At 39.9% G+C, this 19,937-nt stretch overlaps 1 protein-coding gene across 2 annotated transcripts in view; it reads right to left on the bottom strand.

Moving 5' to 3' along the window:
* The window catches only part of TMEM131 (transmembrane protein 131), a 158,964-nt gene that overhangs the window by 114,578 nt on the left and 24,449 nt on the right, over positions 1-19,937 (bottom strand). For both annotated transcript variants that reach the window (XM_067559993.1, XM_067559991.1), the window contains exon 2: positions 19,443-19,483. The gene's annotated coding sequence lies outside the window, so the exon portion shown is untranslated. The remainder of the gene's footprint in view (positions 1-19,442; positions 19,484-19,937) is intronic.

Here is a 19,937-nt window from a genome sequence, read left to right as displayed (position 1 = left end):
TGGCAGCGAACTCAGTCCTGCCTGTCCTACACTACAAGAAGGGGTGTAACTCCTGATGTGCTGTGCAGAGCCAGGGAAGGAGGTGGGGGTTGTGTCCTGCTTCCCTTGCATGTGGACCATCTCCATTGAGCTGAGGTGGGGGGAGAAGGAACACCAGCTTCTGCCTCAGGATTGGCTGCTGAACTTAGAGATTGTGTGTGTGCGCTTGTGTGTGAGCGCGAGAGCGAGCGTGTGGAGGGACACTGAATGTGTCCACACACTCCCATCCCTTCCCCCCTCATAACACTTCTGTGGGCTTCTTGTGTTTGTGTGCAGCAATGTCAACTTGACAGGGCAATTGAAAAGCAGCTGTCAAACTATTAGGATGCCCATGGAACGATGGGACTCAGAAACCTTCATGTGACACTGTGCCTGCCCCATGAGGCATTGCAAACCCTTCCCAAAGCGCCCTGCAGTGCAATTGCACAGTGGGATAGCTACCCATAGTTCACTCCTCCCTGTGTCAATGCAAGAGCTGGTACTGTGAATGCGCTCCACTGACATATGGAGACAGTGAAGACATGTAACAGCAGTCTAATTACAGTTGTGGCTATATGCTGGCAAAACTTGTGCCAACAAAACTTTCTAATGTAGACAAGGCCTAAATGCCTCAATGTGACAAAACATTCACAAATGCTGCAATATATCGATGAGATTTTTTTTCTTCTACTGATTTCAAAGCACAGGTAGAAGTAGTTACAAAAATGTGTGTCCTTTTAGAGGTGACTACACAAGGAAACAGTTTAGTTATACACTGATTGTTTGCTTAGTCTCAGAGAGCAGGCAAATAGTAGGCAACTAGTTTAGGCATTAGCTAATAACCAGCTGATCTAATTGGCTAGATACCAGTTTTTCAATTCTTGGAACTCTGCCTGTAAAGTTAGGGATTCTATTTGCAAGGGCATATTGAGGACATATAATTTCACTTTTAACTAAAAACATGCTGGAGAGCACTAATTAGCAATATTTTAACATACTAGCATTGATTTTCCAATCTTATTGTGATTATTGGACACGGCTAAAGAAAAGGAACTAGCTTCTAATTATGCCAACAATGTTCTCATGCATTACACAAAAAGATTACACAATCCCTGCCCCAAAGAGTTTACAGGGTAGTTCAGACAATATATTAGGTAACTCTACAAACTTCAGTTTGCACAGAAGTCTTGCAAGGTTAGCATTATAAGATCTAGCAGAAGAAATGCAGAGATTTGAAGGAGAAGCTGGTTATCTGGATGATATGATAAGAGATGATAATGATGAGAGATAAACTATTCCAAATGTAAGGGACAGCATACAAGAAGGTGCAAAGAAAAACTGTGGGAGGATATTGGAAGGTTTAGGGGAGAGGGTTGGGTAGAACAGGGATAAATAGAGATGTGTGTAGGAGGAGCCATTCAGGGCCTCAAAGGATTAGAACAGAAGCCTTTATTTGTTGCAGATGAAAATAAGAAAGCAGGAGAGATATTCAAAGAGGGAACACCAAGAAAGGTAGTCTAATATTTTATGTGGGAAGATAGGCTAAAATTAAAGTTTTATACAGCAGGTTTTAATTAAAAAGCAAAATTTTGACAAATATATCACCATCAAAACCACTAAAAAGCAAATCAGCAGACTCTCAATACCATCCTCACCAGTGCAGTGTGCGGACTCCTGCATAAGCTAGTGTAATGCAGGCCACCATTTATTTGTATCATCATAATACCCAGACTCCCAATCAAGATCAGGGTCCCATAAAAACTCATTTAAGAGTCCATACCTTGTTTCAGTACACAAGGTAAATTTGTGTGCATGCCTAATTTAAAGTTTTAATTTGGAAAAACAGGCACACACCCCTATTCAAGTAGGGATTCTGATTTCCAGAAACTGGGAATGGACGACCAGGGATGGATCACACAATGAAAATTGCCTTTTCTGTTCATTCCCTCTGAAACATCTGGCATTGGCCACTGTTGGAAGACGGGATATTGGACTAGCTAGACATTGGCTATACTGGGTCAGACCATTCATATGTTCTATTTCTTTTTTGAATTGTCATTTTTTGGCCTTCACAACATCCTCTGATTGGCCGTGTGTGGTGAAGAAGTACTTCTTTTTGTTTGTTTTAAACCTGCTGTCTATTAATTTTATTGGGTGACACTGGTTCTTGTGTTAGGTGAAGGGCTAAATACCACTTCCTTATTCACTTTCTCAACACCATTCATTATTTTATAGACCTCTATCATAACACCCTTCCTGCACTTAGGACGGAAGAATCCCATGTACTGCTACAGACTGGGGACCAACTGGCTAGGCAGCAATTCTGCAGAAAAGGAACTGGGAGTTACAGAGAACAAAAAGCTTGATACGAATCAACAATGTGTCGTTATTGCCAACAAGGCTAATGACATATCGAGTTGCATTAGCAGGAACCTTGCAAGCAGATCAAGGGAAGTGATTATTCCCCTCTATTCGGCACTGCTAAGGCCACATTTGGAGTACTGTGTCCAGTTTTGGGCCCTACACTACAGAAAGGATGTGAACAAATTGGAGAGAGTCCAGCGGTAAGGAATGATTTTCCTTTACAAAAGCCATGATTACTTTTCCCCATTCATTCATCCATGTGTCTGATAATTCTGTTCTTTACTACAGTTTCAACCAATTTGGCTGGTACTGAAATTAGGTTTACCAGTCTGTAAATGCCAGAATTGCCTCTGTAGCCTTCTTTTAAAAATTGGCATCACATTAGCTATCTTCCAGTCATCTGGTACAGAAGCTGATTCAAGTGATAGCCTACATACCACAGTTAGGAGTTCTGCAATTCCATATTTGTGTTCCTTCAGAACCCTTGAGAAATACCATCTGGTCCTGGTGACTTCTCATGCTTTAATTTATCAATCTATTCCAATAATCTTATTTCCCAATTTTTATTTCCAATTTTTAAATGATGCCTTTTTGCTTTTAACAGCCTTTATCACTCTGTTGTTTAGCCCACTCTACCTAAAACTCTTCCCCACCCCCACAAACATGCATTTTTAAATATTTGTTTACTAAAATCTGAAATGTTTTCACACAACTCATGGGGTCCTGTATCACAATCTTTTGACCAGAGTCAAACCAGAAAGCAGCAGAAGACTCATGGTAAGTGATGCACAAAGCAAAATAAATGTTTTGAAAAAAATAGGGGATGTTACTTTTCATTTATTTGCTGAGATTTTCAAAATTGGATACCTAGGGAGAATCAAAAGTCCATATTCAGACACCTAAAAAAGTGGTGTAATGGGAAATGCATATAGTCAGCTTGTTTGGAAAAAAAAAATCAGCTTACTTGTATGCCTAAATTTAGGTATTTAGCATTGAAAATCATACAATCCTTGAAGTCTAAGTAGATTCTTATCAGTTACATTTTAAATCTGAAATAGTTGCTTACTTTATTACAACTATACAACTGTGCTTATCACATTCTATGACACAGTTAGAAAGATTTTATGTATTTCTGAACACTTAAGAACCACCTCTTCCTTATAACAAGCTCTTGCATATCCGCTTTCATGCCATTCACATCTCAAATTATGTGTCAGAGTGTAATATAAGCAAGTATTTTAGGTTTGTACATGGGATCTTGTAAATGTTCATAGAAAATCTAACCAATCATTACATTGAGAAATTTAAGACGTTTGGCACTTTAAATCTGCCCAAGTAACATTACAAATGCAGAGTGCGAGTCTCACCAAGCCTTCCACTTTTAAAAACCTTTGCATTCTAATCCCCAAAACCTCTTCTCAACTTTAACTTAACCAAATACTATTTTTTTAAATTCATTTGACAGCTAAGCTACCCCAACTCCTCATTATAATTTCAGGAAATATCCTACAAACAATAGCAAGCAGAGGTTTAGTGTTTATAAAAAGTAAAAATGATTGCTTATGAACTTAAATTCTAGAAAACTAAGTACTAGCTTGCCATTTTTTTTAATTAGGCACAATTTACGTTCAAATCTTTTACAGCAGAATGCCAGAATCTTTGCCACTGCACTGTGAGCAACATCTTCCCAACATCTCATTAGTCATATCTTCTTCGATGAGAATCAGACTTTGAAAATGGATGCTTCACATTTATCCTAACTGCAACATATTATGTTTGCAACTTTCTGCCCACATTATGTACGCTTTTCTGAACTTTTGACAAACTGCCAAGGAGGTTTCATGCAAAACAAGTTATTTTCCTACTTACGTTCACTTTCAATAAAGGTTTGTGTCTTCCTGTTAACAGCCGACTATTTTCCTCATAAGGAGCACAAGCTGGTAACATCTTTGACATGCATGAGAACTCACCCCATTTGGGTGACTGCAACAGCCTAAATCTTTAAAACCGAAGGGCTGCACACTTCAATAAGATACAACGATAATTAACTATAGGGTTTCACACATTGCTGCTTTTGTAGACTGAGCACATTGCAACACACCTGGGGCTCTTTACATGCCTCCATTTCCCCTTCAGATTCCTTGTGTGCCACTCTCCTATCCCCTTCAATTTTAGGAACTACTGAAACTACACCCTCACCCCACACAGCAGGAGTTACGTATCCCCCCTTCCCCTCTCTGCCCATCCAAGGGGCTCTATATACCTCCCATGACCCTCTCCCTCATGCCAGGAAACAAGCCCCTCCATTTCCCCCTTCCCTTACCTCATACCAGGTTCCCCCATTTTCCTCCATAGCAGGGGATCTATGTGACCCCCATACCCTCCATTATTTCTTTTCTTTCTGTCTGGAAGATAAGATTCAAGGTGCTAACATCTTAAAATCTACTGGGACAGTGGGATAGGTGCTGTTTGCAGGAAGATGTTAATGGTTTCTATCAATTGGCTCTTTGATCTAATGGACAATTACAAACCTGGTTGAAACTGATGGGTTTGCTGCAATAACAAAACCACCACCACCAGATTCACACTCAGAGTCCAAGGCCAAAAGAGACTACTGTGATCTAGGCTGACTTCCAGATCCAAGTGGCTCCGTGTCTCCCCATTTTCCCCTTCAAGTTTTTCAATTTTCACCGAAATAAATAGGGTTCTGCTCATTGATGCCTAGAGCGTTCCCTGGAATTGATCAGATGAGGCATTCAAAAGTTACTGTGTTAAAGCCAAACAGAGAAATGCTATCAAGTTGAGTGTTGCTTTGCTCAGCCAGTAAGCCCCATGGGTTATTTTAAGTGCCACCTAGTTCATTTAGTTTAAGTCAAATGTAGCATCATTTATTTGGATTTCATAAATAATTCTGGATATTCTAGTGCTATGAATTATTAATATTAACATTACCTTAATTTACAGAGGTGGAGAGCTACTTTCCTGTCTTTTTCTTTTTAAATTTAATCTTCGCGTGCAGAAAAGTTTGATTTTTCTGGTCAGGCTTCTCCATCCTGATTTATGCAGAATATACAAGACTTCCATTAACAAGATTCATTCAGCTGCCCTTAGTGTCTTATTTCAGAGTAGGGCCATCCTACAAGATCCTATAAGACCTTTTGTATAAGTGATTACACAGACCATAAAAGAAGTCACCTTGCAATTATCTTTTCTTAATATGCCACATACTTGTGCCCCAAATCCAATGTTTAAAAAGCTCTAGTTATGGTCATGGAGAGGATCTTCAAAATAAGAATCAAAATTAATTAAGTGATGCCTTCTAGGTTGTCTGGATTAGGAAAAAATGCCTTGTTTACACACACAAATTTTTTCAACATAACAAAGTGTGAATGTGAAGAGCTATACTAATATAAACCACCAAGCAGACTCTCTTATTCTGGTATAAAAGTGACTTTTTTTTGCATTGACTTTTGTTGCTTGGGAAGATATCTAGACAATCAAAAGAGCCACTTATACCAGAATACAAGTGTCTACACAGGGGAATAGTACTGGTATAATTGGCAAAACTTTTTCATTTAAACAAGGACTACATTTATACCAAGCTAGGCTAGGCTTCTAACTGGACCAGCTTAGCTAAACAGTAATTGCTTTAATAAGATGTAAAATCAAACTAGATAAAATGATTTACCACCACACCTGAAATCCTAGTCCAAACTAAACTTGAATTTAAACCCATGTTAAAAGTGCCAACACACAAGTGGCACTAGTTTAACTAAACTGGTGCAACATTGCATCTTTAATTAAATCCATGCAACTTCTGTGTTTAGACTATACCTATTTCACTGAAGCTGAACATAGCTACTACAGAAGTATTATTGCTATCATTGGACCTAGGGAAAGAATTTGCTTCTGTGTTAGTGTCTCGATTCAACGATGCAATTCAATGGCAATGGCTGCAATACTCTGTGCAACTTCTGGTCATTCCACTGTTGACCAGATCTTTACCTTGAGACAGTTTTTTGAAAATATGGCTGAATTTAATAAGTTGTGCACAGCACTTTTTGTATAGTTCTGTCAGGCCTTTGATTCAGTGCAGCAAGCAAGTTTGTGGAATCTGATGAGGCCTTGAGACATTCCTCAGAAGACAGTGTCACTGATCATCATCAGCGTATGTGCAATGTGTCCAGCCATTTAATGGTGTAATCAGACTGGTGGAGAGCCTGCCACCGAAATAAATCAGTGGACACTCGACAAGGATATGTGACAGTCTGAAATTGATCACAGTTGCATCACGGGTCATAAGAAAAACCCCATTTAAAGAGATTGGGCACACAGTTGCCTTATCCTGTTCAAAAATGGTTCAGAGAGGACCACAGGTGCCTTGGAAGATCAAAACCTGGAGGACAGATGGTTAAGTCAGTGACGAGAGAGTGATTAACAAAGGTTGTCGATGAGCACTGGTTGTGCCAAGCAGATTCCACTGTCATGTCCTGTGGTGGCATAAATGACCATAACGGAAGTCTAGAAGACAGGCAAACTGGTGAGTAGTTGAAGAAGTCTGTGTACAACAGCAGGTTGCTATTCTCAAGAATCTTTGCCGACAGCATGACATAGGCCTTTTCATGGCAAATACGGGATAGTGCTATGTTATGCCATTGATAAAAGAGCTCTACAAGAGAATGGAAAGCTACATTTGAGTCAGTGGCAGATACATGCTATGGTTTCCTATCTGAACAGCAGTTCGACTAGACTGCATCTTGCCAGCATTGATTGGTTGATGGATAAGACTGAGAAGGCAAATGTCGGTGGTGTTGAGCCAAACACCATTTCTCTTCAGGATTTTGAATGCGCTGTTGACAATGTCTCACTAACTCTGTTTGGTGAGTTCCTGCAGCTGATGGCTGATCTGGGCAGGCAAGAAGCAACATGCATTGATCTGGTTATTAATCCAGATAAAACTAAGTCCCTGTACCATCGAACAGCCTATAGATCAAGAACTTGTGCGGATGGGACACTGGGCAACTGTCAAATATTTGGAAAGCATCATAGTGCTGGAGGATGTCCAAAAGATGTGGACACAGGTGAGTAGCTGCTGACATGTTTCAGGCCCTTCAGCAGCCGCTGTGCAGATGTTGGGACAACCGCAGCTTTGTAGCAAGCTTGATCTTTAGAACCACAGTTATATCAATTCTGTTCTATGGAAGTGAAATTTGAGCACTGAGGAAGGTGCAAGGACACTGGATTGACGTTTTCCATTCTCACCATCTACGTCAACTGCTCCATACCAAGCAGCAGGTTAAGATCAGAAAACAGTATATTCAAAGCTGAATGCAGAAACCACCTCCATCAGCACTGTTTCGGTTCTGGCTGCTTTCTTGTTATGGACATATAAGAAGAATCGAAGACCAATGAATTCTGAAGCGTGTGTATCAAGGAACGCCGCTACATGCCAGTGGATGCCAAAAGTTTTGGTGGCATGACAAGATCACTAATGATGGACAAACTGAATATATGTAATCAGACCAACTTAAGCACTTTGACAGACCTCAATCGGGGGGGGGGGGGGGGCATGCAATTTGCAAGGCGGCCATATCCCTTTGAGATTTGCCATGACGATATTTCATTGTTCATTTTAGCAGAAATATGAATGTAATATACTTTTGTTCACCACTTTTATATGGTTATGATATATTTTGTACAAAGGATGCCTTGTGAGGTATCATTTGAAAACCCATAATGGGCTGAGCATCATTGTCCTGTTAAAATGTGTGTATCAACACTATATATGGAGCTTATATTTTGCTATATGTTTGTTACTGAAACATGTAATTCTGGCAAATGCCCACAGACTAGCTCCCCATTGTCAACAAAGGGCTGACCACAGGTGTTAGAAAACTATTAGCTACTGAAGCAACCATTCACCATCGGGGGTGGGGGAACGGGACTATAAACAAAAGATTTGCATATCATTCCTCATGTACACAGACGGTATGAACAAGAAATTTACAATTCACTTAGAAGGCAAGTTGAATCTCATGTACGCCACAGACTGATTGTTTGCACCCCAGTGGGGCTAATCCTCAAAGAGAGAAGGTGGGTATAAAATAAGACAATGGCTTCCCCATTACTTCTCCTCCCCCATCTCTATTCATGGCGGCAAGAGTATTTCAAAGACAAAAAAGCATCATTGAACTGTGGGGGGAGGAGGGATGGTCCTTGCTGGAAAGCTTTCCAGGTCAGTATGGTCTGCTGAAAGGTTTTTGATGAGACACACCTTTTTGCTTTCAAATCTTATTCAGCTTGGTAAATTTAGAAATTAGATTGTGGTTTTATCCTTTTTTTAAAAAAACAATTCTGATTTTTATTCATCTCTCTTACAATCACTTAAAATCTAACTTTTTCTAGTTAGTAAACTTGTTTGTTTACTTATCCAAACCAGTGTGCTTTTGCTTGAAGTGTCTGGGGAATCAGGTTAACATATTCATTTATTCATTCCCCTTTGATGGAATGATGAACTTTTTAAATGAGATTACACTGTTGGGGTGGTGTGCCCTGGAACAGTGTAAAATGCACATTTCTGGGGTGCAAGGCTAGAACTGAGGGTGTTGCCCTTTATCTATTTGTGAGTGGTTAGGAGAGTATTCATGTCACTTTACTGGGTGTGCCTTTACATATTAATGGTTGTGTGAGCAAAGCCCAGAGGGGCTGCTTTTCATTAGCAGAGCGGTGTAAGAGATATCCTGGTTTGGATAAGTAAGGGGACACCACTGTTTAAAAGTCCAGCTTATACCCTGGGGGATGTCACATTCATCCTTGTGTGATATAGTAGCAGACACTTGTGGTCAAGATTTGCTAAGACTCCATCCATATGTGATAGAAATCTAACCAGTAGATAAGCAGACAGCTGTTTGGTTATGTTTGGGACATGAGTGCCAACATAAATGGCACCCTAAAAAGCTAGCCACAACACTTCTGGTGACTCTGAAGTATTTTGCACTTGTATTTTTTGAGTTTCTTCTTGTTGAATTCAGACCAATAATCTCAAATTTGTCAAGATTTGGCAAATACTGTCTAATACTATCCTGTAACATGTTTGCAATCCCTTCCAGCATTGTGGCATCTGCAAATTTTATAAGCATGCTCTCCACTCTATTATCCAAGTCATTAATGAAAATATTGGCTAGTACTGGACCAGGACTGACCCCAGAGAGGTCGCACTAGATAAGTCCTCCAGTTTGACAGCAAACCATTGATAACTACTTATTGAATAGTCTTTCAACCAGTTGTACATCCACTTTACAGTAATTTTACCAAGACCACATTTCCTTAGTTAGCTTACGAGAATGTCATGTGAGGCTGTGTCAAAAGCCTTACTTAAATAAGATATGTCACATCTACTGCTTCTCCTCATCCACTAGGCCAGTAATCCTGTCAAAGAAGGAAGTTAGGTTGATTTGGCACGATTTGCTCTTGACAAATCCATTTGTGCTATTTTTTATAACCCTACTATCCTCTAGGTGTTTACAAACTGATTGTTTAATGATTTGTTCCAGTATCTTTCCAGGTATTGAAGTCAGGCTGATGGGTCTATAATTCCCTGGGTCATAGAATCAGAGTTGGAAGGAACCTCAGGAGGTCATCTAGTCCAACCCCCTGTTCAAAGCAGGACTAACCTCAGCTAAATAATCCCAGTGAGGGTTTTGTCAAACCGCAGCTTTAAAACCTCTAAAGATGGAGATTCCACCACCTCCCTAGTAACCCATTCCAGTGCTTCACGACCCTCCTAGTGAAAAACTTTTTCCTAATGTCCAACCTAGACCTCTCCCTCTGCAACTTGAGACCGTTGCTCCTTGTTCTGTCATCTGCCACCACTGAGAACAGCCTAGTTCCATGCTCCCTGGACCCCCTTTGAGGTAGTTAAAGGCTGCTATCAAATCCCCCCTCATTCTTCTCTTCTGTCCTCTTTGCTCCCATTGTTAAAGGTATCTGTATATGACCTATAGACAAACTAATGTCAAAGAACATCCTCACACGGAGCACACAGAACAAGCAAAGTCACAGCCAAAGCAGGAAAAAGTTTATTTAACTAAGCAAATCACTAAAATGTACACACAAGAAATCTCATAGCACAAAAATTCTTACCACATAGCCCAAAAAAAGTCTAAAATGGTCTAATGACCTAATTCAGATCACTTCAATAGTCAACAAACTTTAAAACTACACAACAGACATTTTATATTGAGGATTTTTATGTGGAGTTACAAGGCCACAATCTGATGTTCAGAAAAAGAAGAAAGCTGTAGTTCTAGTGACTGTACATATTAGCTTTGCAAACTTATTATATTCATCCACTTGCTCAGAAAGATACGTTTTGCAGGCCCTATAGATTAGATTGTTTTTTCTTTACCATCACCACCACCACTGTAAAGTAAATAGAGCATAAAGTGCAGATCCCCCATAGAAAAAGAGGAGGGTTGGAAAGAACTCCATGAAACAACTCCCTCGCCCCACAAAATTCTGATAAACAGAACACTCAAGTACAAGTTGAAGCACAACTTACTGTTAAAATTGCAGAGTTCACTTTGTGTGTCTAGTCAGCATTTCATTTAAGGTAGCTGAAGGGTAGAACAGCTAACATATAAGCACAGAGGAGCATGGTTACATACAGCCCAAGACAAAAGGCCAACGAATTCTGACATGACAGTTTACCATGCAGTGCCAAACTCTGAACTCAAAGCACTGCTAATGTCCCACTGCAACTTACCCACAGGCAATTATTGCTCAATTTACAGAAAAACATTTCTTCAGAAAACAAACAAAAGGCACCATGCACTACAAAAGAAAGACCCAATCTACAGAAATGATTAACTACAACATAGTATCACTCTTAAAAATGAATTATATCTTCAAAAAAGAATTACCTTTCTCCCAACATGCTCAATATGCACTGTTGTGGTTCACTGGATAGTCTGTTTAAAATCTAACGTCCATGAACATGACATTGTCTAATCTGTGCAAGTAGTGACACCTCAGGAGCCCAATCCTCAGGACCCAATAGAGAAGGCTGTCCTATTGGGAAAAGCCAAAGATGACTTAAAACTTGAACCTTATGGGGCTGCTGTGGGGGTCAAGAATTGCCAGAACTCAATGCTCTCCTGCCACATGCTCTATAACAAGAAACTGGGAGACACTGACGTACAACCCAGGAAACCCAATACTCTGTTAATACAGCTTTCGGACTCCTTTGTGCTGCTGGAACAGATTAAAGATGCTGGAATGGGGAGGGCAGTGATGATCTGTTCCTAAGGAATCTGAATACTAAATGAACATTCTAGACTTCATAGTATTCAGATCACATCTAATAGGATCAAAACTAAATTTCTCAAAAAACAGTGTATCAGAATTGCTCCTTTAAATTGATATCTATATAAACACAAGGAACCCTTATGCTCCAACACTAAGGGCTGACTTAAAACCCACAAAATACATACATCTACATTTAAAGAGCCTACTCTGGATTTAAATCTGTTATGTCATTCTTCCTGGAATAGCAAAATAGATCCATTACCTTCAATTGCATGTAATAAGCAGCACAGAGAGAGTCAAGGATATACTGCAGCTTTATTTGTATCCTTTTATTTTGTTGCTTTAAAAATATATTTTTTTAAATCAGACAGTGCTAAATATAATTTTACACATTTAGTTGCACTTTCATAAAATGGTTCTTTCATGCACACAACTTTCAATTATTTCTGAAGGTTGTGACTTGAATCGCAAGAGTTCATTGGTTGACAACTGTGCAGTTAATATTTTATGCTAGTTTACATATCACTAAATTGATAGAATTTTTTGCATTAAGGATTCAATACTTAACATAACTGTTCACAAGATAACTGAATGATATTAAAACCATGTCAGTTTAGGTGTTTGTCCACAATCTCCTGCTGAAATTGCTGTCATAGTAAAAAGAAAGAAGCTAACGGCTTGATTATGTAAATTTCTCAACACTGCATATGTAACAAGTTACTACCACACATGCTCTTTTAACCAACTTAGAGGTAACATTATACAGTAAGTGCCAATTTTTTTTTTAAATCAGTTTTATTTTTAAAATCAACGTGTATTCATTTAAATTCATTTTGCATAAATTGACATGCGGGGTAAGAATGTGTTTTAAGCTCCAATTCAAAGAAACTAAGAATATAATTATGACAGGGTGCACCGTTCCTACTTCATCCCTGGCAAGTGAGCAGTTAATGAAGTTCACACAGGTGATTCAAGAGCCATAAAAACATTTGGAGGGGGGGCTGCCTGGGAGAAAGCTGCTCTCTGACCCCAGAGCTGAGAGTCTGAAATAAGAAATCCTGAGTTGAGGAATCTCTGTCAACTTTTTCTGTAAACAAAATATGAAGTTCTCTGACTAGCTGACAGTGGTTTTTCTGCTGCACTGCATCACAAAGGAATGATGAAGTACACCAGCTAGGATCAAGCGCTTAGAATAACAGCAACAGCATAGTGCTAAAAATCAAAACTTTATTTTCAATGCAGCAGTAACTTTTTATGAGTTTAGCTTGATTAACTCTTCCCAATTGTTTACAAGGGTGGTGGAGAGAATGGAGAGGAGGAATGAGTTTGAACTATGACTATCTGCAAACCTTTGAAGAGATTTTTGAATTTCAGTAAATCTAGTCAAATTTAAGACCTGGATCTTGATACTGAATACCTTTAACTCCCATTGTTTCTAATGGGAGTGAAAGCACCCATAACCTTACAAGATCCTGGATCTTAGCTCATTATGTTTTCTTCTGTGAACATTATATACAGAAAAAGATGAAATACAAGTGAAACTTAGGTTTAGAACTGTTCCATCAAGTGGCTTTCCGCATTTTCAAATTCTTAGACTGGAATTAAGAGATTTATGTTGTGCAGTGAGACAAAGTCAAAATGTATCTGTCTAATACAGTCACACACTGCCTTTTTGGGTTGAGGACCCATTTGTAAACCTTGATGGCCAGTCATGACCCAATAACTAGCTTTAGTGCAAAAAATATCTAGCTTACTAAGTGTGTCTTTCCCATTATATATAAAACACACGCTTATGTAATAAATATTTAAGTACACCATGCCTACCATAGCAGCAGCTCCTGCAGCACTGGCCCCTTGGAGCTGGGGGGGCATGGCTCCCACTCCAGATGTAGTGACCTCTGGGGTTACAGTGCTACTCAGTTTTGGCTGGCTGGTCAGGCTAAATCTGTGAATGTGGCATTGCTAGCTAGAGCACGGGGTTGCAGTGCCACTCATTCAAATTGGGCCCAGCTGGCCCCTGTGTCATCATGATGGAGGGGCAGCTGGGCCAAACCTGTGCAATGCTGTGACCTGTGTGCCAGGTAGCAATGTCTGGAGCAAAGAGCCAAGCCCAGCCAGTCCCATGGAACCGGAGCCACAGGAGCCATTGCTGCAGGATGAGCGTGGGGCAGGCTTTGCAACCCTCACCCAGGGTTTCCCACCCTCCTTGGGGCAGAACCCACTCAATTCCCTCCCTATCATCCATGCTACCCCCCTCGTCCCCCCTTGACATTCTGGTGATGCAGTTAGGGTCATGACCCACAGGTTGAGAAACCTTGGTCTATTATAGTCTATTGGTACAGGACTGCAAATTAAAAAGGGGTTAAACTGAAGTTATTTAATGGCTTTAACTTTACAGGACCAATGCAAATAATTTGCTTTTAAATTGAAATGCAGCATTCAAATCTGTGCCCTAATACTACATGCAGCAGCCTGAAGCTTCATTCAAATATACTTCCTGTTTTTGGGCTTAACCATTTTTAAAAGAAAATAATGTTTATTATTGCAGTTCTCAATATAGCATCTAAGATGTGTAAGAGTAAACATCAAGCAAGAATTTTGGCTGTTTCAGAGTAAGAACGTTTCTGCATGCTGCTGGTTTTTCTGTCTCTTTGCCCTAAGCACATTTAAATGTACAGAGGAAGTGACCAGAATTTACTTTCTATCTATTCATGTCTAAAACATCTTGAAAGTCATTTTCAAAGAGAAAGTTAAACAGGACCCTTAAGATACAGATGAAAAAATAGTTAACTAAAATTTTCTAACATGGATGTTTGAAGTTAGGTCCCTAATCATGGATTTGTGTGTCTAAGTGGTCAAAGCACTGATATCTTCCACTGAAATCAAACAGGAGCTTTGGTGCCTAAATCTAAATTAAGATGTAGATTAACCAAATGCAATAGGACAAAATTTTGATCTATTAAAAAAGAGATCAGCATAGTACACGTTTTTGGTGGGATGTCAGAAGCCAACAAATCAATATGTACTCTTGTTCTACAAGTCACAGCTGGAGTACTCACCTATCACAATATGTACTGTTAAGGCAAGTATCTCTGTTACCCAGAGAGCATTAGCATGGCCCACTCTAAACTGCAGCTGCTCTGTTTGCTTTCTACTATCTCAGTACTGATTCTGTTAACAGCATGGGGAAGTTATCAAAAACAGTGCTTTGAAGCAAACCAAAGGTTCTGCTAGGAATGTGAATAGTGGAATTTGAATTTTCATGATTCAGAACAATTTACAGCTTGCATTTTTCAGAAGGTCTGGTCATATTAAAAAGTTTGGTGGAGTGCTGTGTGAAAAGGAATCAGGATGGCTTCCTCAGAACTGCACACTAGTTAATGAATACTTAGAGGTCTAAAATAGAGAAGAGGGGGTCTCAAGTCAAGACTGAAGCGTGCTGGCACTGCTGCTTGAGGAACTTGGGCATTGCCTGTCCACAACTGTGCATTATGGTCTTTATTTTCAATACCTCTAGCTCATTCTCAAATTGTTTAAGAGGCATTAAAAACTGCATGCACACAAAACTCATGCACCATTCTTTTCTTGCCACTATACCTAAGGATTTTTAGTAAATCTTATATCGTGATAGTTAACACATAGGCAGCCAGCAATATCAAGATATTGCTAAAAACTGTGCTTCCAGAATAGGCTATTGCTGATTCTTTATGTGGTAAATATTTTCAAAATCTTGCCTTAGTAATCAGCTCATTTGGTGACTTAAGACCCTTTTAAAAAAAAATACTGAAATAAATTCAAAGCAAAACAAATTCACAAAAGAATGAAAAAGTTGAATTTTAAGGTTGAAATTGACTGTGGATGCCTGTAACATGGAGGGGATGATATGATGAGACTGCCTACAATGGCATGTAACCGAAGGGCAACTGCTAGCAGCAAATATCTCCAATGGCTGGTGATGGGACACTAGATGGGATGGGCTCTGAGCTACCACAGAGAATTCTTTCCCAGGTGACTGGCTGGTGAGTCTTGCCCATACGCTTAGGGTCTAACTCAGTGGTTCCCAACCTGTGGCCCTCGGGGCTTTCAAAGTGGCCCACCACTCCCCTCCCATTGGCTGCAAAAGGGAGCTGCTTCCTAAGGACCGAGGCGGAGCATGTTGCTGCATGGCTAAAAGACCGGCAGGCTCCTTGCTGCATCCAAAGGGATGGGAGATCAGTGCTCCCTTTCCCCTGGCTGTAGCAGGGAGCACGGCAAAGCGCTCCGCCTGGGTCCCTAGGCGCTAGTATCCCTGCTGGAGCAAGAGGGAGGGAGGCACTGATCTTCTGTCCATCCCCCTGGCTGCAGAAGGGAGCCACTGCCTAGGGCCCCAGGTGGAGCTCATGAGGCTACAGGACACATGCAGTTTCCTGCTGCAACCAGGCGGATGGTAGATGAGCAAGGAGGGAGGCAGCCTCCTCTCTGAACAACTTCTGTCTGGCTGCAGTGGGGGGAAAGGGGAAGGGCTGCTGGTGGAGACAGGTGGCCCTTCAGGGTTGTAACAGTGATATCTGTGGCCCTTGAGCCAAAAAGGTTGGGAACCACTGGTCTAACTGATTGCTATATTTGGGGTCGGGAAGGAATTTTCCCCTGGGGTCAGATTGGCAGAGACCCTGGAGGTTTTTTGCTTTCCTCTGCGGCATGGGTCACTTGCAGGTTTAAAACTACTGTAAACTGTGGATTCTTTGTAATTTGAAGTCTTTGAATCATGATTTGAGGACTTCAGTAACTCAGCCAGAGGTTGCGGGCCTATGACAGGAGTGGGGGGTGAGGTTTTATGGCCTGTAATATGCAGGGGGTCAGAGTAGATAATCATGATGGTTCCTTCTGACCTTAAAGTCTATGAGAATATCTATACATGACAAGCAGATTAAGAAGAAAATTTGTTTTAATTCAGTTTCTTATTCTGTTTCAAGGATAAAAACAGACCACTAAAATGTTAGTTAATATTAATGTTTTATGATATTGCAGTTTAATTCTAGCCAGTTCTTACTGCCTTATGAAGGTATATAATGAGATTCATACAGGTATGGTTCCCAAAAGCCAAACTCAAAACAATACAAAATTAGTTGTTTGCATGAAGAAAGAAATAGTGCAGCTTTCTACCTTGCTGATTGAATATATACATAAAAATATTTTCACCAAAGATCTGAAAGGAAGATTAGTAACTTTTTTCAAAACATTTTCATTAACAAGAGAAACAAAGTTTAACCATTGCTAGGATCAGGAAAGGCAACTAATATTTTTTAAACAGACAATTAATTTGAAGACGCAGTCAGTAGAGAAAGATTGTGCGCATATATGTAGTTAACACAGAATCAAGATAAGGATTGAGATAAGGCAACTGAACAGTGGAATAAAATATGCACAGAGAGAAGTGACCCATCTTAACAAATTGGCATCAAGAAGTTAGTACTAGTCAGTATGGCAATGTAGTGACCTAACCGCATGTTAAGTGTTGGAATTCATTGTCTGGCTTGTCCCTTTAAGGGCTAGACAGCCAGAGAGTGACTTGCTGTGGCAGCTTCAGACCAAGTCAATATTGTGACACTGACCCATCCCCACTCCCAGATGACCAGAAGAGAATGGAGACTATTTAGGTCCATGCAGATGCAGGAAAAGCCGTCTTTTACGTGGACCAGGCAAAGCAGCAGGAACAGCAGCACAGCAAACTCTGCTCTTTAAGGTGTCATGTGGTGGCAAACCAGAGAGCGGGGGGGGGGGGGGGGGGGAAGAGTAGCAGTAGGCTTTTGATAACAGAGTGGGAGGGAGTTTCTCACTCAACTGGGAGCCACAGAGCAGATCAGTGAGACCAGGGAGGCAGGGGGAGCAGCAGCACAAGCAGGTGTTTTGTAACAGAAGGGGAAGAGGAGAGAGTTTCAAACACATCTGTGCAGGGCTGTAGCAGACTAGTGAGACTGCAAGGGGGGGGGAGGAAGGCGAAGGGCGGGGCAGCCATAGCAAGTGTATTAGAGAAGACAAAGGAGGGAGTTCCAATCCCAGCTCAGAGGGAACAGAGTGGGGTTCAAGGGACAACGGGAATCCCAAAGGGGTGGGCTCCTGGTGGCCTAATTAGACTACATCCAGTGTCTCCTGTCCACTTTCCGGCATAGCCAGAAAACGCATTTTAATTAGAACCAGTAATGGAGATAAGCCCTCTACAGGGACCAGTAAGTTACTGGTCACCTGGACTTTATACAATGCAATGTAGCAATGTTTTACTACATTCTCAACATGTCAGCAATATGACACCATGCAAGTCCTATTACAGATCCATTTGCTCCCCAAATCAAATCGAATAAAAGTTTTCCTTGTAGCTTCAAAGATGCAACTTTTAAAATATGAAGACAGACAACACATGCCTATAAGGTTCTATAAAAGAAGAGAACTTGTGAGTCAGAACATTGCAATCCTATAGTCCATATCCCAGTTAAGTGGCAATTGCTGAGGAAATTTTGCACAGCAAAATATATGTAATCTATTTATCAATACTATTTAAAAACAACATTATATCAGACACTTCCCCTTTTGGAAGCTTTATGGAGTATATTTAATACTGCGTCCACTGCCCTTTTCTGGATTTATGTTGTCCACCATTCTAAAGTCAAATATACATACATAAAAAGATTGTAAAAAAACAAGACACAATGCCTAAAATAAACCTATAAATAATTCCCCAACCTCACGCAAAAAGTTATCCACTTGGTGTGTAGGGTTTTGTTTGGTTTTTTTAAAACTTTGATATTCTTTAAAAGGTTATTCTGGTTTTAACTGAAAAAACTCGCTAAATGTCAAAGATAGGTTGGACTCTACTTTCTCAATCTTTAATGGAAGGGGCAGTGGTGCTGAATCTTTAATGACATCTTTTTCCTCTTGAATGTTTCTTAATAATTAAATAAGTATTAAAAGGTAACAGCTTGAATAATGCTCTTATTGCAATTAATCACATTTCACTTGTTTTGATTTTCTGATGTCACAGTTGTTCAAAATTCTCCAGTAATCCAGAGTCTTTAAAAAACCAGGACAGATAAAAAGAAAAAAAATGTTTTAAAAGTTTTTCAGGCTTTTAAACGTAATACAATAGCAAAAGGGGACTATACCTCTTTTCCCTGTTAGGTCACCTTTAACAGAACACACAAATCTACAGGCAGAATCAGTCGAGCCCTATCCCTGATGTGCATTTGTCTTTTGTTCAATCTAGCTGGAAGAGTCCTAAGCAACTGGGCTTCCACCATTTTATTCCCCAGGCTAAGAAATCTAATTGTCAAGACATTTCAGCCTAAATTTTCCATGTTAATGAGACTATTATTACATGGTGGTGTTCTTTTCTTCTTTTCAGAGTTACACATACTAGAGTCTCCTAATGGCAGAATAGAAAATGGATTTAACTTAAATGTTTTACCTAGGTAAAAAATTTTTTTTCCTTCTTACTTCTTCCGAATACATTAAGTGAGATGCCCAGAAACAGGATGTTTAATATACATTAAAATGTTTAGTATTTAAATGTTAGCCAACTAAAATTTCTATAACTGATATATATAGCAGACATGAAATTTAAACAAATTACTAACTGAAAGGTTACAAGATTTGGATTTAAGCCATCTTACTTCTAACAGTGACTTGCACAAAAACAATTAAAAAAAACATCAAGAATCAAAGAAATTCCCCCGAGGGGAATTTGTTAAAAGCAAAATATCTTGCTCTCGAACACACCTTACCTTTTCTGTTGATATGAGCTGAGGCCAACAGTGGTATCAGTCTGTAACAGGAATAAAAAACAGTTCAGATTGCAAGGCTTGATATCAAATACGCTTTCCATATTAAAAAAAATACAATGCTAACAAGTAATTAGAACAGTCTTAAAAGACAAAGGCAATTTCTGAGTCTGGGACAGGAAGTGCAAGTCAGTCTCTGCCAATTGTCCACCTCCAAGGATATCAACAAATCAATTACCTAATGCAAACAACACCCTGCAATTCTCAACAGGAACCAAGCTGTCAGTAATGATTCCTGAAGTCTTAGGATTATGGAAAACTAGGAGGCATGTAGCAGTTAAGGAAGATTGAGAGGAGAAGAAAAAAAAATCAGAAAAGGGCAACATTCTAATGGCCAGGAGAGGAAAGTATGGCTACTCTAATTGCTACCAAGAGCTAACTTGGGGGTAAAGAAATGCTTACAAAAGGCATTGTATAAATCAAATGAAAGTCTAATAC

The sequence above is a fragment of the Emydura macquarii genome, unplaced genomic scaffold, assembly GCF_026122565.2.
Source record: "Emydura macquarii macquarii isolate MOO-44397 ecotype Brisbane River unplaced genomic scaffold, CSIRO-AGI_Emac_v2 contig_2207, whole genome shotgun sequence".
Lineage (NCBI taxonomy): Eukaryota > Metazoa > Chordata > Testudines > Chelidae > Emydura > Emydura macquarii.
This window is presented reverse-complemented; position numbering and strand designations above follow the sequence as displayed.